An 18,290-nucleotide genomic window follows, 5' to 3' on the forward strand; every position below is an offset into this window, starting at 1 on the left:
ATAGGAGTAAATGGCTCATCGCGTAGCGCACTCCCGAAAAGGGGTTTTTATACTCCTCAGAATAGGAGTATATCGTCTACTCCTCTGCTTGAAGGGGTACTTTCGGAGTGCTAGAAGGAGTAAAGTGTTACCGCTCTGCAGACGGGAGTTTATTTAGGAGTAAAGTTGTGATCACAAAGGAGTTAGCATGGTAATTAATAGAAGTATTATATACTCCTTTGCAGCTACTTTTATAGTACATTTCAGGAGTACGTGCCTGTTCCTTTTAAGTAGTTTTGACAGGAAATTTTTCGAGAAATTTTTCTTACTATAGGGTTACATTTGATTCCCAGACGAGTATATTACTTCACTTGATGCGGAAGCCGATTTGAAATAAAGTATTCGTATGGAAGGCTCATTTTAGAGCTTGATATTCCAGGATAAATGCGTCGATGAACTTACAGTGATTTATTTCAAACAATATTTTATTGGGTACAAAACATTTGAGACGTGTTCGGCAGCTTGCTTTCGACGGTTACAGAGAACCTACGTCTTGGCCCCTGTAGAAAAGAAGAGTGCCTTAACCCACGCTGTCTTTGGGTACAGCGTGGGTTAAGGAATGAAAATAGAGATGCCACACTTGAAAGCAAGGAGGGAACCTTGAAATGCTTCGCTGTCAACATACAGGCTCCTTCTGAAAGAAAGATTAGAAAAAAAAATGCATCAGAGGAATTGCACCTCTAAGCTTGAAGTATGACGTGCTTCAAGTGTAGAAGTCAACGTCCCAAAGCCGTTCAGAGTGCACTTTTAAATAAAGTAGGTATTATTGAAGTTTAAACGTTTTTCATGACTAAAGATTAGCTAGTAGAACATAGTAGGTAATCAACTAGCTAATACATACCTGTACCCTGTCGGATGACAGCGGCTAAACGCGGTTTTCAGGGAATCACAAATTCCAGAGAGCCGCTTTCGTAAACGTTAAGGCAATACGGCGAATGGGAAGCAGCATAGATAGGGAACATTTTTTCCGCAAAGCATAAAACTGAAAAAAATAAAATGGTCTTACTGAGGCACTTGCCCATTCGCGCTGCCTTTGGCTGCGTTCCTGCACCGAAAGAGGCCTCGAGATATAATTTTTTTTTTACTTGTCAGAGGTTCCTCATGCTTTTCAGGCACCATATCAGAACCAATTACTGAAATCAAAACATGCAAACAAAATACAGCGCTTTGCATACACGCAGCGGAAGCTTACATGCAATTTCCTTGATGGGAGAGCCCGCAGCTACGCATTTTCAGGACGTCGTCATTCTGTGTATAGGTCAAAGGCAGGGCAAGGGTGACTGACATAGCAGGCATTGTTAGGAATAGAAAGCTACCACCAGACCCACCCTCCCGCCGCCACCTGTCTTCTGTTAAGCTTTGCCCTCACATTCGTGGCCAGGGTTCAAAAGAAAACATTCTACACAGGCCTATCTGGCTGGGAAAGGAATATACTTTCGGGAAAGAACGCCAATCAAAAAAAAAAACATGTTTCGGAATCTTGGTTCTTTCAGCAGGTGTGACTGCGAGTGAGTCACAGCTTGCCTTTTTTTAAGCCTTCGGTTAGTCATCCGCCGGGTCACTGATCGTAGCCAGTTGATGCAAGGATAGTTCCCTCGAAGTCAGTCTTGTCAACCCGCGCTTCCTTCCTTGTTCATTTGTTTGGCATCCGCTTTGTGCTGCTTCAGTTTTTCTGGGAAATGCTTGCTTTCGCCAATGTACTACGTCCAGCACGAGCAGGGGATCTTGTACACTGGCGTATGCTTTATTCTTTTTCTTTCGCTGCCTTCCTGGGATCAGCAGTCTGAACCGGAACGCTTGCCTCCACGAGTTTCACATAATGGAATGTGTTCGGAAACTGCACGCGAAGTGGAAACTTCTTTTAACATTTTTCAAATGCGAGGAGCTTACAAGATACCACATTTTGGAACTAGACGCCTAACCATCCAGAAAAGGCAGCGTTCAGTATGGTTGAAACCTCATGTCCGCTGCCAAAAATCGCTGCAACGTTAAGATGCCACCAACTCGGAAAATGTAACAGTTTAGCTAATCTCCGTGATCGCTAAGGCGTCGCCATGTCCTGTGCTATGACTGAAAAGAATAAAATCGCTTGCATTGTTTGCATAACAAGGCCCTCTTAAAACACAGGAAAGGAAGCAACCGATTAGGGCAGGGTTCTCAGCACTGTTCGTAATAACGTGACAAAAATTCACAGACCCCAAAGCTGTGCATTTTCACCTGTCATTGCCTGTACAGCTTTTCCATATTCATGGGGCGTGAACGCATGAAGAAAATTTGGTCCCTAGAAGAACTGACCGTACTTCCAGCTGTACATGTTAGAGTAACAGCCACGACTGCAGTGCCACACTCTTTTTTTCAGCCGCATGCAACAACAAATTTCTCAGATGCTTACTTCATGCCTGCTGTGTGAGTTGGCTCCACCGGACCACAATGAAGCCTTCGCTGTTTTGCTGTTCTCGTTAAGTCTTTCATCTCGGCGCACCCGTGGTTCACAGCAAGTCTACGCACACTGAAAAGGGAGCGGCGTTAAGTGCATGCGCGTCTATGGCATCAAAGGAGAGTTTAATACTGCTTACCAGAACACACGACGATGATAATCCGGTCTTTAGTATTCTTGCAATACAGCGAAAGAACGAGGGGCCGACGATGTCGAGAAAACTGGTGCGTCACACACACACCGCCATGTCGGCGCGGCGAAACGGCAGCAGCCAACACTTGTATGCTGCGTAGACAATGAATGACTAGCCGCTGCTTCTGCACATATTGCTGGCTTGAGTGAGACGTTCATTGCAGCACGTTGCTGCGTTGCTGCTAAGGTCGATGATGTCCAGTCTTACGTCACGACAAGAGCGCGCAAAGGAGCGGGTGGCAAACTGGCGGCTTCGGGGAGGTCGACGCGTCACACACCGCCATGTTGGCTCGGCTGAGCTCGGCTGGCTAAGCCTCTCGCAGACTGCCGTCGCAGGCGATGCAACACCAAGCGTTCTCCGAATACACTGGGGGCTTCACAGGCACTGTCTGCGGCGCACATTGGTGCGCGAGGTTGCGGCGATCCGGTGTCTTGTAACATGACAAACGTGCGTGAAGCAGCAAAAGCAGAGGCGAGCAGGCAGCGACGACAGAGCCGGCGTCCTCACCTGCAAGTGCAGCGAACCGGCAGCTGCCACTAGGCGGCGGGCAGACACTAAGGAGTGCATAAAGGGCCTGAAGGAGTACTGAAGCCGACATACTCCTGCTTGGAAAAGTAGTAAAATCATGTAAATGCTTTATTTTACTCCTCGATTTCGCGACGGCAGTAAAAAAGGAGGATTTCCTCTTTTTTACAACTTAAAGTCGATTGCGCAATTTTCAAAAAGGAGTTTAAAAGCGGACACTAGCCATTTATACTCCTATTTGGGCTTATTTGTGTTTACAGTGTAGCGGTGTAAGTACGCACGCATTCATCCGTGCATGCCCTGAGGAAAACTAAGACGGGCTGGTCTAAATTAATCCAGTGATGATTTTATTTTATTTGGCCAAACAGCGCCATGAATAACGTGATTTTGCTTGCATGAGTTGGCATCAAGGAATCCATATTTCCTCTCTATACAGCCCGTAGTCGCATTTTATGCCCAACAGCAATTATAACATAGTTTGAATTAAAGTTCTTCTGCAAAAATGCCGTCGGAAGTTCTGCTATGAGAGTTGCTACACTATTTTGTTTGTCTAATTGAGCGTTGGACAAATTTTACTCTGTCTTCGTCCCGCGTTCATTATGCACCTTTTCCGCTTTCTGAAGTGAAAGTTGCTGCCCCGGGGCAAAAAAACTTTAAATCAAGGAGCAAGGTAAACAGAACGTTTCGAGCTTCCTCATTAAATGCTTTTGTAAACCACGAAACGAACCTTCGCCTCCCACTACTCATTGCTGTCTTACTGAGAATTATAATTTTTAATTTGCGCAAGGCAGTTCCAAACCATGCGGAGGAAGTTTCAAATCTCGCCGCACGCCGACCATGCAATAGCGGGCAATTGTGCTTGCCAGATATTCCTGTATCATTATGTCTATTGTAGAGTGCGCGCTTGCATATTTCCCTATACAGTGGCTTTCTGACGATACAGGTCATTGTTGGGGACTGCCTTTTTCCTGGGAGTAAGCCGGCGATACTCGACCATTTCTCTGTACGTTAGTGGGGATGAAGGTTCGCGGGTGGATAACGAAAAGGCTCGGAATGTACGCCCTCGAGCTATCTTCTCAGCTATGTCATTGCGCTCTATGCCTTTCTGAGCCGGGATTAATCAAGTAGTGTCGCGGGGATATGTAAAGGGAGTGATTGCGCATAATGTAGGTTGCCACCAGGCAGAGCACCCCATTTAGGTATGCTCTGCAGGCTTGCTGCTAGTCCCTGATAATCGTAGTCAGTTGCTGGATGATGTGAGCGTGCTTGATGGCAAGCGCGACAGCGTCTTCCTCGGCGCCCGTTATGCTGTTTCGGCTTTGGACAGTGGTGCTCGCTATTTCCTTCCCGAGGTTCGCGTTGACGGTAGACACAGCAGAAGCGCTTCGTGGCAGGGGCTGGCGTCTCTGCAGAGAATACGTGCTTTGAGGAGTATGACCTCATGTTAATGTGCTTGGCCAAGGCCTTTCTTCTTGCGTCGCTGTGGAGGGGTCTATATTGGCTGCAAGTTGGAGGACGGGTACTACTCGCGGGTGGCGACTGCGCGCCGGGTCTGTGTTGTGTCAGTGTCCTCTGCGGGGCGGTGACTGGCCAACTGCGGAAGAGTCCTGATGCTTGTACAGCTGAGGCGCTGTAGAAGTGGCGAGGTGACGATGATTAAGTGCAGCTCTGGGTGACGAGTCTTTGGAAAGGATGTGGCTGGCTCGAGACTGTCAGTCAGCCAGCTGAGCCTACGGTCACATGGGACGCTCGACGTTCTCCGCAGACTGGCAATACGAAGACTCCGCCGGAGTCAAAGGAAAGCTGAAGGGCAAGGTTTCGCTAAGAATTCGAGCTCCCGGGAGACAAGTAGCCGCACATGGAACGAGGCTAGGAATCCAGAATTCCACGACATGCCGCAGCCCACATGAACAGAACGTCTCGACTCAGGAACCAACACAAAACATTCGTACGAGACGCAGCAGGCCAAAGAAACGAAAAAGCCAGCGGCAGGCGAGGAAGGCCCACGGCAACACGGTACTGTTACCGCCCCCTTTAGCCTGTTTGCTCGAGTCACTATTCTGTCAAGCGGCTCCTTTCCTTCACCCCCCCCCCCCCCCATTTCTTCATACATTCCCACTGAACTCCAGGGCCTTGACCCATTTTCTCCTCCTCGGCTTCCTACCGCATTTCTCCAACGGCCACTATACTACCAATCCGCAGGGGTGGAAGAATTGTTCCATTGTGCTCATTCCCCTCTCACTCAATCATATCTTTCTTTCTTTCTACTGTTGTCTGCGGTGAACACAATTACAAAAAAATGACAATTTCTTACACTATCTATCGCAGCCCAACGCTGCTTCTGGTTTAGAATCAGGTATCAATGCAGTTCAAAGCTAAACAAAACTCTTTCTTAATACGGCGGTCAGCGTGAAGTGCATTCTGGGCAGTCACAAATCTTAATCAGCTCACAAAAAAAAATATATTCTATGCCACTGGGTTACTGCCTCATCTTTCTCTTGCCTTTCATCTTCGCAGGCACTGGATCTGGGATTGTAGCCGTGGTAGTTACCGTGCTCCTGATGAGGTACTTCGACAAGTATAGGGCAACAGCCACAGGCATTCGTTACGCCGGATACTCGCTCTCGTCGCTGGTCTACCCGCCTCTTCTGTCACAACTTGATGCTGTTTTTTCCTTCCGTCATATGTTTCTGCTTTTGGGTGCCATTAGCCTGAACGTTACACCTCTTGTGTACGCACTTAAAGAGCCTGAACTGAGCCGAAAGTCGCTCTGCATAAAAAAAGAAGGTTGTGCGATATTTCGAAAGATAAAACTGGAGCTGGTGCTCTAAAGCACGGAAGCGCTTTGGGAGAGAAAACAGTTGACAAAAGCATACCCTCACCAAGTCTAGTGGCTAACATAGACGACAGGGAATATGAAAAACGTAGCAGCACTGAAAGAAACCGAACGACTGAAATTTCAGTTCACAACACTTCAGCCGCATCAGGAGGAAATGAGCAGTGCTCACGGTCGCTGTCTGTTGTTAGCACGATGCCAGCCCACCCTCAAACTAACCGCAAAAGAAACGCGGTTAACGTGCATGATGACACTAAATCACAAGATGAGGCTTGGGAGAAGCAGAACACATTGCCGCTTGGAACACTTCTACTGAGGCCGGCCTATTGGGTTCTTGTGTTCGGCGCTGTCCTGTGCGACTACTCTGAATATGTGTTTTCGGCGACCATCGTGGACTCGGCGCTAGACCGCGACGCAACACCCTTTCAGGCCGGAATGACGATAGTGTTCTCGGCGCCATCGCAGCTTTTTGGCCGCACAGTCCTGCCGTTCTTGGCAGACATGGGATTTAAAAGCCGCACAGTACTCGCCGGCGCTTGCTATTTCCTCCTCGCAGCAAGTTTTGCTTTGGTTGGGTTGACGAGAACATTCAGTGCGTATGTCGTCTGTACAGCAGTTGCGTGGATATTCCTTGGCTGCCTGACAACGATAAAGCACGTGGTCGTGGCTGACCACTTCGGTGTTGAGGCTGTTCCAGCAGCGTGGGCCACCACTGGAATCTTTGTGGTGCCGATGCTGTTTTGCAATCCTGCAATATTAGGTGAGTTGCACACGAGAAGCTCGGAAACAACTGAATGTTTATTTTTCTGTAGAAAGGTGGTGCTTAAATGGCGCAATTGCCACATGATATGGATGGACTTTCCTCGTCATTCTATGAACAACTTTCAGTGTTCTACTTCGCTTTCTTGTTGATAGCTTTGTGAATCTGGGCGCACTGCACTGTTGCATTAGGTGTAGAAAAACTGGTACGCAGAAGAACTAATTATCTGGTCTCTAAATGTTACATGACACATTTCACGTACGCTCTTATTGATTCTGATACGCGGCGACTCCTGTGCACTGAGAGAGTATTTAAGAAAGTATTTACTTGTAATCTTTTTTTTAAAGAACAACGAGCTTCCGAGTGTCCTCGTAAGCATTTTCGGAGCCGTAGGTGTATAACTTCCGCCGTAGTTTCAAATTATTTTGTTCTGGATGGGTATCCCATGGTAGGCACAAGTCTATTGAAAATGGATAAACTGCAAGTGCAAATACGACTCGTAACATGGTTTTCAGCTACATTTGTTAGTTACCGTGGGGAAAACATGTTCAATTTTTCTCTAGTTTACTGCGACGATGCAACTCAAATTTTCTTTGAAGCAATGCACAAATTCTCTTTTAAAAGCGTGTCGTAGTTGACCAGCGTCTGGTTAACTGACACTGTCAGAAGCCACCAGGATGGCATCGTCCCGTGAATGTTGAGGTTGTCAGACACCAACGAGATGACAATGAGTCATCTCACAGAGAATGAATGCGGTTGGCGTTTTTGCCCTATGCAAAATGTGGTGATGCAAACATTTGGGGCTGAGCGGAGACCTACTTTAGATTACGAGGTGCACGTGCGGTGGCCAGTTCTCGTCACACCTGGCTTCCCTGCTGCTACTGCCCATGCTTGTCAAGGAACCGTCAATCTAGTAGGCGTATTGCTGAGTACGTCTCAGCCTTGTGTAAACCGTGTATCGGTGCACTGGCGGCACTTTGCTCTTATAGAGAGGTGAAAATTATACAAGCAGAGAAGAATACACGCGAGCGCCCTCCACGGTATACAGCCGAAGTATTCGCCAGCTCCCATCTCAGAGCTTCAGTGCTCCTGCCAGAACTTGATTCAAAGACCAGGCACGAAATGCTCTCTCCAAACTTTCCGCATAGCCATGGCTACCGAAACCGAAGTAACTCTTGCAGCTATGGCTTCAAATACATGGTAAAGAGAAAAAAACCTAATAGTGTTTTATGGAGCCCCATACTGCTGCGAGCTCAGTGCGCACCCATTTACATATTTGGTTCAGTAATTCTTGAGCAATGCTTGCGTAATTTTTACACAGAGAAAGAAATGCCAGTTTGTGTAGGATACTAATAATTTTATTCCACTTGGCTTGCAGGTTTCTTCCGAGACAAGAATGGCTCATATAACAGCGTGTTCTACTCCTTAGCAGGTCTCCATTTTACTATGGGCGTTTTGTTCCTCTTCTTGGGGTGGTATATGGTAAAGAAAACGAAGGTTTGGATTATTGAGCGCCAAAACAAGAAACTTGGTGCCACGAACAGCAGTGAGCTGTCTTCCCCCACCGAATGTCCCTCTTAGTTCCCATCACAATCAGTCGCTTCAAGATGTACAAAAGTTTGCGCCGTTTGGTCTTGAGAACGACAAGTAATAAATGTATATATCTATTGCGTTTTGCAATACTGGCTGGTGTGCTGTAGTCATATTTTTTTACTGCGCAGCAGTGGCCTGTGTATAATCCACTTCCACTGAAGGGTGATCTGACCTGATGATTAGGGCGTTTCTCAGGAACATGCTTGATCTGAACGTCTCAGCTATGAAATATTACATCATTGCTAACGGAATTGAAAAGAGAAGGGGATGCTAATCAGTGGCTGGCTATTATGTGCCTATTGTCAGAGGAGAAATCGAAGCCGGCATTGAGCCGCCGTGTTGGCGCAGTCGTTATGGCGCTCGCCTGATAACCCGAAAACTATGGGCTCGATCTCGGGCGCGGGAGAGCGCATTTTTATGGAGGCAAAATGCTAGAGGCATGTGAACTGCGCGATGTGAGTTCATGTTAAAGAAATACGGGTGGTTCACATTATCCGAAGCCCTCCACTACGGTGTCCCTTATAACTTGAGTCTGCTTGGGACGTCAAAGCCCATAAGCCAAACGAAGCGGGCTTTAGAGCGGGGCGGTGCGTTTAGAGTATGTCGGCGGCCGTTAAAGGGACAGTGAGGAGAGCTGTATTAATTTTTTTTTACAGCAAAATCCGATAGTTCGGCATTTCATGGCTTTGTTGCCACTTGGCCGGCAGGGAAAGATGCATTTATTGCTAAGAAATTTGGATTCGAAGTTGAAAAAGCTTTTCCGCGCTCTGATTCAGACTTGGGGCTCTCTTATGACGACACAGGACTAAGTGACGTGAACATGATGTGCACATGACGTAACAGAGACTCCGTGATTTCTGGCGGCCAGCCGGGTGGCCTAGCAGCAGCCGAAAACAAAGCTACCGCCGGCCGCACGTTGAAGGCAGCTATCGGCTATTGCGGCCGTCGCTACCGTCGCTTCGTTTACGTTTGCACCGGCGTTTTGCCAGAGTTACGTTCGAGCCCGTTCTCGAAGTCGTCAACGAAGTTCTCGCAAATAGACACCTTTAGCATACCGTGTTACCGTTAGCAGAATACCGGAGCCCGCCTACCACCGGTGAGCAAGCGCTGATTGGTCCCGATGCTGCAGGCGCACGCGTAGCTGCCGACTACGTGGCGCCATCTGGCGACGTCAAGGAGATTTGCGCATACATTGGCTGCGCCTCAGTCATGCGTGCCTTCTCGTGTCCTAGTGTTGCTAGAAACATTGGTTCTAGCAACACTGTTTGTCCCATGGTTTGTCCTATTACGTCATCACGCTTATACTTGCGAGTTTGGCCTGTGGCGGGGATACCTATATTTTTGTTCTTGCTGTTTTCTACGTTACAAGAGCTTTGTTGTCAGTATTAGTGGCGTTTTTTAATCAGGAGCTGGTATTCTGTCGATACAAGCCGACTTCAATTTCTCCTGACCGTCCCTTTAATATCGCTCCTTCACTTTACCATAACCCTGAGAGTTCTCTAGAACGTCAGCTACTTAGCGGTGGAGGTAGAACGAACTGCCCCCGCAATAGGTTAGCCAGGCTCTCGGTTCTGGCAGTCATATTGGCTGTGGCCTGAGGTATTAGAAGAGGGTTCTGGCACAGCTGCCGGACACTTCATTTTATTGCGTTCCGCGGTGCACTTGCGGTGCTAGTGAGTGTTCTATATACGGCGCTATGCATGAGGCGATGCTGGTTAGCACTCTCGAGGTTATGCTACACTCAACGCAAATGCACTGAGTAATGGAAGGTTGGACTTCCGCAGCAAAATCTCAGTTGGTCGAGCACCCTACGCAATGTACGAAGGCCGTGGGCTGGAATCTGGTTGGCTGTTTGTCGTTGTGTTTTTTTCAGGTTTGTAAGGAAGTTTACATCTCTTTAAAAGTGAATACACTGCGAAGTTTATATTGATAAAGGCAGCACATTAAGAAAACATTCTCCTAAGCTTTGGTTGGTTTTGGTCACTACTGACTATTATTTGCATTGGTAAGAGAAATTTATGGGGATGATAAAATATACATAGAAAAGCTTCTTAAGCAGCGAAACGACAGCTGACCTCCATACTGGACAAAATTTAGCTGCACTGCACGAAAATAGATGCACTTTTGAATGCATGCAGGCAGAGCAACCCCTCCAATGCAGCTAACAAGTCCAAAAAGAAATTTTTCTTCTAGAGCCGAAACGCCAAAGGCACTCACCTGTTCGAAATTCTACGAACTGATGTGGCTAATGCTAATGACCGGCTACAAGTCTCTAATTGCAGCTAGCTGCCTAACTCTAGAAAATAAAAAGTTAATTTCAAAAATTAGTTAACCAGCTTACTACTAAAGATGGTTCACTGGTTTTCTGGTGCCCGCCAACTCTGGTGATACTGCGCACTCAGCAAGAAATCCGGATCTGCAACTAGGTGCCTAACTCTAGAAATTAGAAAGTTGATTTTCAAAATTTGTTAACCAGCTTACTACTCAAGACGGTTCACTGGCTTTCTGGTGTCCGCCAACACAGGTAGTACTATTTCACAGAAGCCATATTTTTACCCCAAAAAGGTTAATTTAGAAAAATTATCGAAGTGTACACTGAAGCACTCAGTATAGCTTTTATAGATTGCGAGAAAGCATTTGACTCATTTGAAATTAAAGCAGTTATGCAGGCAATGTGGAATCGAGGTGTAGAAGAACATTATGTAAAAATAATGGGAGGTATCTATAACGGCCGCACGGCTAGCACTGTCCTGCATAAAGCGAGCAAAAAAAAATTCAATAATGAAGGGTGTCAGGCATATCGCATTGCTGTTCACCGCCTGTTTACTGTAGGCATTCAGAGGCCCGGATTGGGACCAGCTGAGATAAAAGTTAATGCACAATACTTTATCAATCTGCGATTCGCACATGGCATTGCCTTGCTAAGTCACTCCGGAGATAAATTGTAAAGCATGATCAAAAGTCAGACATAGAGAGCAGGACGGTAAGTTTAAAAATAATTATGCACGGAATCAAAGTAATCCTCAACGGTCTCGGAATGGAGCAGCAGTTTACGATTGGCAATGAGGTGCTGGAAGCGGTTAGCGAAAGGGTCTACTTAGAGCACGCTGTGGCGGCAGAATCCAGAACACGAGAGTGAAATAACGTAAAGGATAACAATAGGGTGGAGTGAATTTGGCAGGTTCTCGCAGGTGATAAAAGGCACTTTACAGATATCGCTGGAGACAAAAGTATATAACAGCTGTATCTTACCGGTGTTCACCTATGAGTAATTAAAGCGGAGGCAGCGAAAAGGGTTCAACTTAAGTTAAGGACAACGCAGCGAGCTATGGAACGGAAAATGATGGGCGTAATGTCAAGAGACAGGAAAAAGGCTGAGTGATTGAGGGAACAAACGGGTGGGAATGACATGCTAGTCGAAATCAAAAAGAAGAAATGGGCTTAGACAGGGCAGGGAATGCGAAGCCAGGATATCCGATGGTCCTTGAAGGGAAACTGCATTGAGTTTAGAAAGCGACGAGCTTAAATGGGACGAATGTCAGAAATCTGCTGCTAAAGCACGCGAAGTCTTTTCGGGCTAGTATCTGAAACGGTGACGTAATCGACGATTGAAATCTTAAGGGCCATCAAGCTTTTCAGTAGCGCACAGATTCATGTGACGCCATCAAGGTACCAGCACATTTCCAGTGCACCAAGGCCTGGTTTCAAAGAAAAAAAGAACGAACGCCACTGAAGGCAAAGGCCTCCGAGCGTTGTTTGGCAGCATCCAACTAGGCACGACGGGGTGTGGTTAGCAGCAGCAGACCTGGCCTACCCCAGGGATCGGTACTGGGACCTCTTCTCTTCCTTATCTACATTTACGACCTACCTAAATGCATTTCCCATTCATCTATCACGGTTTTCGCAGATGATTGCGTCATTTATCGCACAATAACTGACCACACTGACTCTATTAAGCTTCAAGAAGACCTTACAAGCATATCTAACTGGTGCGATAAATGGCTCATGCAACTAAATGCTAGCAAATGTAGAACAATGCATGTATCGCGTCGCACTAACATCACTGACAACACGCGCACTTACTTTCTTCGCGGCACTTCCCTTGAATCCGTCAAGTCATACAGATACCTAGGTGTTCATATTGCACGTAACCTATCATGGAATATGCACGTTGAGCATGTCACTAATAACGCTAACCGGGTTCTTGGATATTTACGTCGAAATTTCTCTGCTGCGCCTCTACCAATAAAACTAACACTTTAGAAAACATTAGTGCGGCCGAAGATGCTTGCGCAGTATGGGATCCCAGTCAAATCACATTAATCAACACACTTGAATCCATTCAAAATCGCGCAGCACGTTTCATCTTATCTAACTATTCCCGTCACGCCAGCATTACTTCCATGAAAAACACCCTTACCCTGCCAGACCTTTCCTCACGCCGTAAATGTTTTCGACTCTGTCTTTTCCATAGAATGTATCATCACAACCCTGTATTAAAGGATCATCTTTTTGCTCGCCCATCATACATATCGTCCCATTCTGACCACATGTTTAAAGTTGCTGTTTCAGTTTCCAGAACAAACATGTGTCATAATTCATTCATTCCCAAAACGAGCGCAGACTGGAACGACATTCCTCCCTCCATCGCTGCCATTTCTGACATCTGCAATTTCAAGACAACTGTATCTTCTGCCGTTTTGTAAATATTATTGTATAACATGCACTGTTCGTTTTATGTATCTTACCACTCCTTTCTGTAATGCCTTCGGGCCTGGAAAGTATCCGAAATAAATAAATAAATGAATATGAAACCTTACCTTCCGTGACGTCAGAGCACTCGTTTCGGGCTGTGACGAGAAGCCTAAAATTTATTTGTAGATTACGCCGCTATTCTAAAGGCTAGCGGAAAGAAACTTGGCATGTTTTGCCTGCACCTTATATAGATTCAAATCCTTTAATACCGCGAAATTCTCTAAAAGTGGTTCAGTTGCCATTTAAGGGCAACAGAGTGGATTCCAAGAAGATCTAAGCGCCGCAGGGGGTAGCAGAAAGTTGGCGGATGGAAGGAGAAGTTCGCGTAGATAGGTTGGCAGCAGCTGACACAGAACAGGATTAATTGCACAAATTTGGGAGTATCCTTTGCCCTACAGTGGTCGAAGTCAGGCTGATCATGTGTGGAGTACTTGCCTGATTCGGACAAAATTTATACGGAAGCTACATCGTGTGCTGCGACGGCGAACCAAAACAGCCAGGTTTCGCTGCAGTGATGCCGGTAGCGCCATCACATGCCACGCGGACGAATGAGGACGCCACAGCTCAGTGAGGCTGCGGAGAAAACGTAAGGTGCGGGGATGAGGACAGCCGCGTCGAAAAAATATTTCCAGCGCCCAAAAAGTTTTTTAAATTCAACCATGCGGCCGCTTTCGCCCCCTTTGTGTTTCACAGCAGGCGCAGCGTTAGTTGACGGCAGAACGTTCGTTCCTCCGGTGGGTGGAGAGGGCGCTACGGGTACCGCTGCGGCGAAAATTAGCTGTTTTGGTCTGCCGTCACCGCACATGATGGAGATTATAAATGTAGTCTGACCGAATTAGGCAAGTGCTGAAGCCAAACAAAGTTTAAAGCAAAACTAACCGGCAAATGCTGCCCTTGTGCAAAATTTGTGCTCGAACAGGTGAGCGGATAAGCCGAGGGAATGTTTTTCCTGTTTTCTCTGAGCGACGCAACAGTCGGTACATGTGCCGCGGCGCTATACGAAGCCATCCCTACAACTAAGAGCACAGCAGTGACTGTATCACCGGAATGCATTTAGTTAGTTTCGACTGAACGTTAAACGTACTGAGTAAAGCTTGGTCTTCTTTGTTCCCTTTCATGCCGTATGGAAGAGCCGGCCGAAGATTACGGTTTACTAAAGGCATAAGTGATGTTTCCATGGAAATAAGAGAGCCACTGGTTATCATCATACATACCTAATGCAAGGCTGGACAAATAAAGAGCATATAAAGCATCCTGACCAAAACCAATAATTGTAGCGAAGCGATTGATTGCCAATTATAAAACTATTTTTACCTGATACATCTGTTTCGAGTCGGCGGTATTTTAAGCGTTTTATTTAACTTCCTTGATATCGCTCGGTTTGCACTCACATGAAATTTTTACAAGGCAAGTGTACTGCTGAACTCTTACGCGACTGGTGATGTATAAACGTCCATGAAGCCATTCCGGCATGGCTTGTGCATTCATAGAGCTTTCCTTTCCTGCACCTCATTTTTTATATACTAAGGCCCTTAAAATGTTTTTCTTACATTTGTCTTGATTTATTCTACCTAAGCCACTAAGACTGGCTGCGCACATTCCCTCCTAAAAAGGCACTTCATAATTTGTGTGGAATAAGTGTCAACAGAGTGGCTCAGAAAATCCATCTGTTAGCTGTGAAGACCTCAGTATAGCCACACATTTGATTGATTGATTCTTTATTGATTTCTTTGCAATGCGAGGAAAAAACGAAGGGAAAGCTAAAGGCTACTAACCAGACGAGACCCTCCCTCCGCATACAGTGGCGACAGCATTACAGAAAAAAAACGCACCCACACATTTTTAGCTGTGCTCTGGACAGTTCTATGTCACGCAGGAGCAGTACCTCTCGCGATACACAAATATATACAACGGATTTTTTGCCTTGGATGTGAAAAGAATAAAACAGGAAAAAAAAAGTATGAACACAGAGGCAAAACTCGGTCACCGTAGCGAACATATCAACATATGAAAAGGAGAAAAAAAAGAAAACAAAACAAAGGCGACATCTAGAACACACAGTAAAAGAGCAATGTTTTACAGCTCCTACACACGACTTAAGAGCGAAGTCAGCGGTAGCGAATATCTTTCTCTGTAGCCAGTGTTTCGACCGTTTTTTTCTTCGTTGATTTCTTTCGGTCAGCATCATCTGGCTGTTTATTTAGAAGCACCGGAATTCGGCAATTTAAATGCTGCTTGCCATAATTTGTGGGCGTTCGAGGCTTTCTGCGCTCTTGCTTTCGAAGGGCAAGCGTGTGTGTTTCAGCTGGACTGCTACGTACGTGAAGCTTATGTTTTTGTACATTCTGCAAAATCTTGAAACAATAAAGTTCATCAGCTATTAGCAGAGAATACTTTGCAAACAGTGGGCCTGTTGATAAGCTTCTTGGGTGTCCTGCATATCTTTCAAGTAACCAATGTACGCGATTTTGTAACTTTAGTATTCGGATGTGATATTTACTGCAGCTTCTACCCCAAACCAAAATGCAGTAGGAAAGTCTGGAATTAAAGAGAGTATATCATAGAGAAATTTTAAAGCACAAAGGTATGAGTGAACTTATTCTACATAAGGAGCCGAACGATCTACTGAGCTTCAGAGCAAGATTATCAATGTGGATTTTCCAAGACAAGTTTTGCTGAAACCATACTCCCAGAAATTTTTACTTCACTTCTTGTTTTCACTGAGCGCCCCGAAAGGTAACATGAATACCATTGTGGATTGGCTTATTAATTGGAGCGAATATATTATATTCGGTTTGCTTAGTATTCAACTGTAACCTGTGGGCATGTAACCAGTCGGAAAGTGAATCCATATATTAATTAACAATCTCTCGAAGCTCCGTAAGGGTGCGTGCAGTGAAGCAAATATTCGTGTCATCTCTCACATTAATACTTTTGGAGAATTATGGATGTTACAAAGATCGTTATGATACAATAGGAATAATAACGGTCCAAAAATAGAACCTTGAGGAAAACCTTGTTTATTTACTATTTTTGTAGTCGTTTCTATGTGGACGCTGACATATTGAAGCCTATTGTTTAAGTAACTTTATACCAATTTACGGACAACGCCGTGAACACCGTACCTTTTTAGTTTAGTTAATAGCACATTGTGACACACCCAATCAAAAGCTTACCATAGATCGACAAACAATCCTAGCGTTTAAAACCTGTGCTCAAAGTTATGTATAATATGGTGCTTGATACTGAGATGCGCGTCCTCGGTAGATTTGCCTTTTGGAATCCGACCTGCAAATCACTTATTACCTCTTGTTTTTCGGAGATTTTTTCCAGTCTTATATTTATGACTCCTTCAAATACTTTCAAAAGAACAGGCAGGACCGAGACTGGCCTATAGTCACTTATGTCTCCTTCAGCACCACCCTTGTTAATAGGACAGATATATTGAGCGAGACAGAAGATTCCAGCCTCAAACATTTTATTTATTATATCTGCTTTCATGGGGGATAAGATTTCAGACACATGTTCAATTGGCAATGCTTTATGTCCATCAAAACTCGAAGCAACGTCATTTCTTATCTCATTAATAAGTGTGCTGATTTCGTACGGAGTCAGTGATGCGAGTACCATGAAGTTCACTATTGACGTCACACTTTTATCAACCATGTTTGTTCTTCTTAAACATTTTGCTAATCGTCCACTGCGCTCGTGGCAAAATAGGCGTTGAGGGCTCTGGCTGCTTCAAGACCGATTATTGCGCCTGTGGTTGTGACAGTTTTTAGAACGGTACATTGTTCTTTCTTCCCAGTTAGACTTTTTATTTCATTCGGTATTTTCCTGCGATCCTTTCCTATTTTGGCAAAAACCTGTTCACAATATTCTACCTTAGCATTTTTATTTTAACTGCTCAGTTGGTTTCTATAGTGTTTGAAAGTGATGAGAGCGTCTTCTTCCCACGTTTTTGTACGAAAGCGGTTCGTTTTTGTTATTTTCTTTAATAACGAGTTGTTAATCTAGGGCTTCCGTTTTCTTCTACATCTTGGCCTACTCAATTTCGTTGTAAACGCTTGGATGTAGCATACTAGAAGTTTATCAAGAAAAATACTATACGCCTTGTTAGGTTCATCTTTTAATACGCACGCCCAGTCAGCGGCAGCAACCAGAACGCGAAAAAGTTTTAGTGACCGATCATTTATTCTGCGTATGATCTTCTTTGGTTCATGACTAAGTTTGCAACGCAGAGAAGGGATAAAGCAAAAAGTTGGAAAGTGATCACTAATCCTAGCGTCAGCAATCCTGCAGCACAGTTTGGTGGGTGTAAGTGCGTAACACATACATCAAGCAAAGATGCAGTATTGGGCGTCATTCTTGTTGCTTCGACGATATTGTGACTGGTTGTGTGAGTTGTGACTGGTGTGTGAGTTGTGTGAGATGTGACTGGTTGTGTCAGTTGACTTGAAGGGACATCATGCAATAGCATGTCTACGTTGACATTGCCCGTAATCACAGAAGCAGACGAGAACACGTAAGGTGTAGCAGTAAACCGCGTAGAAACTCAAAGAAATTTCTTTTGTTCCCTGCTGGTGGCCTAAAGATAACGGCAGCTACTTTATTTTCCACACATATGGTAAGGCATTCAAGATCAATGTCAACGACAGAAAACTCAGGAAAAAATTCATGTGACACGAATAGTTTGATGAACGCGGCTATGCCGCCGCCCCTACGTTGCGACCTAAAAGCACATTGATAAGCATAGTTTTGAAACAATAGAGGTTGTTCATGTACTCCTAACCATGTTTCTGTGAATAACATCAAATAAAATTTAAAGGACAATGAATTGATTGGTTTCGTTCGGTTTATTGGGGTTTAACGTCCCAAAGCAAGTCAGGCTATGAGAGACGTCATAGTGAAGGGCTCCGGAAGTTTCGACCACCTGGGGTTCTTAACGTGCACTGACATCGGAATTTCGCCTTCATCGAAATTCAGCCGCCGCGGCCGGAATCGAACCCACGTCTTTCGGGTTAGCAGCCGAGCGCCGTAACCACTGAGCCACCGCGGCGGGGCACAATGAATTGAAAAAGTCGCGCATAATTCCTCTTGTTTGTTTCCTATACTGCACACGTTCAAGTGGAACACTAGCAACTGGTTCGGA

At 45.4% G+C, this 18,290-nt stretch overlaps 1 long non-coding RNA gene and 1 pseudogene across 1 annotated transcript; one reads left to right on the forward strand and one right to left on the reverse strand.

The window, feature by feature from the left end:
* The window catches only part of LOC149363095 (uncharacterized), a 35,735-nt pseudogene extending 27,364 nt beyond the window's left edge, over window positions 1-8,371 (forward strand).
* LOC149363096 (uncharacterized) lies at window positions 453-2,835 on the reverse strand. Its single transcript, XR_016288555.1, has 3 exons — window positions 2,616-2,835; window positions 2,432-2,548; window positions 453-673 (listed from the first exon to the last, which is right to left on the reverse strand). It is a non-coding gene; the product is annotated as an uncharacterized LOC149363096 (long non-coding RNA).
* Window positions 8,372-18,290: the final 9,919 nt, after the last annotated feature.

Source organism: Amblyomma mixtum, chromosome 2 (assembly GCF_055824585.1).
Source record: "Amblyomma mixtum isolate Tamu chromosome 2, ASM5582458v1, whole genome shotgun sequence".
NCBI lineage: Eukaryota > Metazoa > Arthropoda > Arachnida > Ixodida > Ixodidae > Amblyomma > Amblyomma mixtum.